Genomic DNA, 5,854 nt, shown 5'->3' on the forward strand with positions numbered 1-5,854 from the left:
TTTGAGACACAATTCCTCCTACGTCGTGAAGGATTTCTGCAATAGGGGAGCCTTCTTGTTTTGCAATTTTTTTAACAACTTGTAAAGTCGAGCTATTCGAGGTTTCCTTCTTTTCATACCAGGAGCTTTGCATTTGCATAGAGGTGGAGATAATTTTATTATATTGTGTACGTTTTCTTCTCCTTGTGCAGTAGAGAGCAAGTAAAATCTACTTTTGAGGAAAGGAGAGGTCTCAAGTTCAATATCATCCGTTTCTTTCGTTATTCGTGCGACTCTTTTGTGGAGTCTCCTATTCTGATTCCAACTTTGAGTCTTACTCAATACATGAGTGATTTCATCGAATGGACCAATCATGAAAATTATAGGTGTCTTGAGTAGTTCGAAAATCGAATCAGAAGTCTTTCTGATTTCTACTTTCTCATGACACTGGAGAATACCGGTAACAATCACAACAGCTGATTTCTTGTTTAAGGATTCCTTGTCAACGATTTTAAAGTCAAGTGTAGATAGGCTGAAATTGTTGAGACCCATCCCAAACTTGATCGGGGACCCACTGTTCAGATGACTTGGGTCAAAAGTCAAATTACTTCCTTTTTCAAGTGAAAAAATGAGTTTAGAAGACATCTTGCCTATAACAGGTACAGAAAAACATCAATAGAGAGTCGATTATAGAATATTTGAAGAATTCTTTTAAATGAAACTGAGATTGGATTTAATCTGAAAAAGCTTATGAGGAGAATTGATGATGGTACATGTCCTAAAATTCGGCTCTTTAAACAGAATTTAAGAGAACAGGCGAGGACTCGAAATAGAACCCTGAGTTTTAGATCAATTTGATGGACCCATAAAGAGTCTGATAGAAGGATGGATAATTCAACTTATCACAAAGATGGATAGAAGAACATATTCCCAACAGAGTCATCAAAAGAATCATGGTGGAGATTTTTTGTCTAAGACCATCATAGATCTCTAAAGTTCCTATCTAAATAATCGAATGTGACATTGAAAGAATAATATACTATCTCGAAAGATAGAGACATTACCTTAAAATGGATTCAGTCAAAAGAGAAATCTTGGAGTCTACGGAACCAGGGTTCTTCCCTTACCTTTCAGGTGTAAGATAAGGTTCATTTTAAATAAGAGGTATTGTTCCCTCCAAGGGCAAACTCTCGTAGTTGCTTACATCTTTAGAGCAGTAAACCCTAAAGAAAACCTCTCGATTAATATGATAATTGGAATTGCAGAAGATTGGGTTTTAATAATTAGAGTGGGGGAATCCAAATTGAAATAATTAAGTTCAAAAGGAAGGGACTTACAATCAGATGACGACATGTCATGGGAAAGGCTCAAGGCATAAAAAAGATTTGATGAATTTGGACTGATTATGTGAAGTCAAAAGATAGATTAGGAATGTTGGATTTGGCTGACAGAAGTGATTAGAAACCCTAAGCTAACGATAGAGTTAAGTAAGAACAAATTTCTAGATAAAAAATGAAACATTAAACTCTATAGGGAATTATATGGGCGGACTGACCTAGATTTTGGGAATAACGTCTCCGGTTAAGATGCTTATGGCTTTCTGTCGTCCCAGGAACATTAGTATCTGTCGACTATGACCAGTCACATAACCACGATTCCCCCTTAAATGCTGAAGCACGGAGGATTCGTACTTTCAAAGCATTCTGAAATACCTTCGTCAATAACCATGAGTTACTTCAATATAAGGTATTCTCTCTAATCTCAGGGAGTAGGTTTGTGGTTTTGAATGTCCTAATTCTTATCACTAACTAGGTACTTGAACTAACCTAGATTTCTATACTCATAATAATATGGGGTAAGTGTATGACCCTTGATTCAATGTCTAAGTTAGCTAACCTAAAGTCCATGTAGGATTTATTTAGGTTTTTTCCTCATTCTTTATCTTGGTATCTTTTAAATATTTATTTGAAGTTCAATATTTTAATTCATGTTTTGTTTAGCTCATAGGTTTGTCAGTCATATTAAGAAATCAAGGGTTTCTATGTTTTGAGTTTTGTTTTAATTGAATTTTTATTCTTTTTATGTTTGCATAGAAAACTAAGTTGATTAAAGTAGCCTAAAGCTAACTTGGAACTCAATGTAAGTAAATGTTTACACTAAAGAAGGACTATGTAGGAGACTTAACGGGAGAAGAGGACTTGACTTGTGAAGGAGGTTTGCCGGAAAATTGGTTCGCTTCTTCTTCTTCCTAAGTTCGAGTCGATTGTGTGTGTGTGTGTACTGTGTTGAGCGGTGACAATCTCCTATTTATAGGCAGGGAAAGCAGTGGCGGAGCCCTCCAGAGTCGTCCGATTGGATGGCGCATCACGGCGGAGATCAATCCGACGGTTAGTGAGCCACGGATTGCCGTCGACGAACTGTGCATCGGTTCGTGGCCTGATCCGTGAATGAAAGCCACAGATTGAAGGTGTGTCAGTTGGGCATAGTCACGCCCTGGGCTTGCGTGATCATACCTAGGTACTTTCGAGTGTTGTCACGCCTGGGCCTAGCGTGATCACGCCGAGGTACTTTTGGGTGCGGTCATGCCCAGACCTAGCTTGACCATGCCAAGCCAAAGATGGGCATTTTTTTAATTTTGACTAATCTGACTATACCAGACCAGGGAAAATGTTCGCACAAGTCCTATGTGACAAAAAAATGATGTCAACAATTTCATTTATTTAAGTAGGTGAATTTTAATTTTTTGTTTTATTAAGTTTGAACTTATAACATCGATTTAGTTTGGTTTCTTAGTTTGTTGCTAAATAGGTAGATCAACTAATTTGAAATTTTCCTAAATCCATTGATTTTCTAGATTTACATGAATGCCACTTGATTCCTATGTCTATATGCATACAACACTTAAAACTCATATTTTACATACATAACACCAAAATCTTTAATATCACATGAAAAATATTACTTCTTATCTTTAATTTTTTTATGCATAACAGTATGTTTAAATATCATATCAAAAATTTTTATCATATCACTCAATTTTGATGGATTCACATGCATAACACTTATGCTTTCATGTTTGCATGCATAGCATTTTAATATTTTTTTAAAATATAGATTTATATATACAAAACATAAAATTTAAAGCTTACACACATAGCACATAATTATATATATATGCAACAAATAAAATTTAAAAATTACAAATAACACTTAAGCTTTTTTAGATTTACATATGCAGCACATAAAATTTAAAGTTTGCACACATAACATTTAAATTTTAATAGATTTATATATGCAACACATAAAATTTAAAGTTTAAAGCACATAAAATTTAAAGTTTAAACATAAAACTTTAACTTATATGTTTAAATACCAAAAATATCATTCTTCCACTCTTTAAAAATGAAATAAAAAGCATCACACTAAAATACAGAAGTCTAGATGTTATATATGTAAATATATGAGAATTGGACGTTATCTATGTATATTGAAGTTCAGAGTTTAAAAATGTAAATGCATAGAAATATCAAATTCCGAACATGCAAACGCATTGAAATTTCAAATTTTTGAAATGTAAATACAAACAAATTTCAGATTTGAACATGCAAACGCATAAAGTTTCAGATTTTTTATATATAAATACATAGAAAATGTAAATTTCTAACATAATAAAGCATAGAAATTTCAGATTTTTGATATGTGAAAACATAGAAATTTCAGAATTCAAACATGCAAACGCATAAAAATTTCAGATTTTTTACTGTAAGACAGAAATTTCAGATTTTGTTGACATGTAAACACATAAATTTCAGATTTTTTTTATACAAGCACATAGATGTTTCAGATTTTGAAAAGCAAACACATAGGAATTGGGTGTTGGATATAAGTATGAAAGTTTAGGCACAAGAATGCCATTGCATGTAAGTTAAAAATCTAACACATACAAAATTGATAGTATTTATGAAAATATGAAAGCATAGACTTGTAAACACATAAGATTTCAACTATTGAAAAGTTTAGCTATCTAAACACATATGAATTCAATTGCATTTCTGCAAATCTGGAAACTTAGGCATATAAGCAAATAAATCTAAGAGTTTAAACATGTGAATCAATAAGAATTCATTCTCATTTTTAAAAAATCTAGAAGTCCAGGCATGTAAACACATAAACCTGAGATTTTAGGCATGTGAATACATAAGAGTTCAATTGTATGAAAGAAAACCTGAAAGCTTAGAAATGTAAACACAAAAAATATGAAAGTTTAGATATTTAAATACATAAGAATTCATTTAAATGATTGAAAATCGGAAAGCTTGGACATGTAAACACCAAAATTTTGAAAGCTTAGGCATTTAAATACATAGGAATTTATTTACACGAAAGAAAACTTGAATGTTTAGCAATGCAAACATCAAAAATCTGAAAGTTTAGGCATTTAAACACATACATGAATGATAACTTGAAAGCTCAGGCATGCAAACACCAAAAATCTGAAAATTTAGACATTTAAGTACATAAAAATTCATTTACGTGAAGAAAACTTATAGCTCAAACATGTAAACACCAAAAATTTGAAAGTTTAGGCCTTTAAATACATAAAAATTCATTAACATGAACAGAAAATTGAAAGCTAAAATATACAAATGCAAAAAATCTGAAAGTATAGCCATTTATATACATAAGACATTTACATGAATGAACTTGAAAGCTTAGACATGTAAACAAAAAAAATATAAAAGTTTAGGCATTTACGTACATAAGAATTCATTTAAATGAATGAAAACTTAGAAGTTTAGGGAAATATGAATGTAAACACAAAAATTTTGAAAGTTAAATACCTAAGAATTCATTTACAAGAATGGAAACATAAAAGTTTAGGTATTCTTTTAAAAGTTTTTTTCTTTGAAAGTTTAGGTATTTAAAAAACAAAAATCAAACAGTTTAAACATTTCAATATATGATAATCCCCTTTCTCCTTTGTTTTGGATGATGGGAGTTTGGAGGGACACTGGGCGCTTTGAATTTAGAGGAGATTAGTGAGGAGTCTCAACTACATGCGGAATGAAGGTGGGTTTTCTAATTTGCTATACAAATCAAAGAAGACGGTGGAGTGGCCTACCTCGTTATCTTGCAGCAACTTGTGAAGCAAATGGAGTGGTCGTGTCGATGTCCTAGATTCACAAACCATACAGGAGGAAGGAGAAGGATTCGTCTCTGGTGCTTGGCGAGAGAACGGCAGGGAGAGGGAAGAGGTCAAAGAAAGATGGATAACGGCTAGGGTTTGCTAAGAGGAAACACGAATGGTTTTCGAATAGGAAGATTTCCATTTTAGTGGCAAAAGAATGAGGAGTCGCTGAACCATTAAGGAGCGAGAGTCGTTGGAGCTTCGAACTGGAGCGGGAAGGGCAGTGAGAGGGCTTCGGCTCATGTGCTTGGCGTGAGATGTGAAGGGAGGGGCAAGAGGTCGGGTAGGGATTTAGGAATTTTTAAGGGAATTAACATGTATACCACCTAATTCATGTGCATATCTCTACACTTGATTAATTAAAAGATGAAGAAATATATATTTTCTTAATTCATAGGAAAAGTGATATATGTGTTGAAAATTGAAGTTTAGGTGTTAAATATCTAAATACAAAAGGAATAAATGGTATGTATGTCAATCGATCATTTTATAATTAGGCTTAATTTATTTTTAATAAAAAATTTTGTTTTAAATTTTAAGTATATTTATTTTATATTTAAATTTAATTAAAATTTGATTTTTGATTTAATTAGACTCAAATTATTTTTAATTAAAGTAGGATTTAATTTAATTCCAATTGTGTCAATTATATATATATATATATATGTATATATATATATATATATA

Source organism: Phalaenopsis equestris, unplaced genomic scaffold (genome assembly GCF_001263595.1).
Source record: "Phalaenopsis equestris unplaced genomic scaffold, ASM126359v1 Scaffold000002, whole genome shotgun sequence".
In the NCBI taxonomy this organism is placed as follows: domain Eukaryota; kingdom Viridiplantae; phylum Streptophyta; class Magnoliopsida; order Asparagales; family Orchidaceae; genus Phalaenopsis; species Phalaenopsis equestris.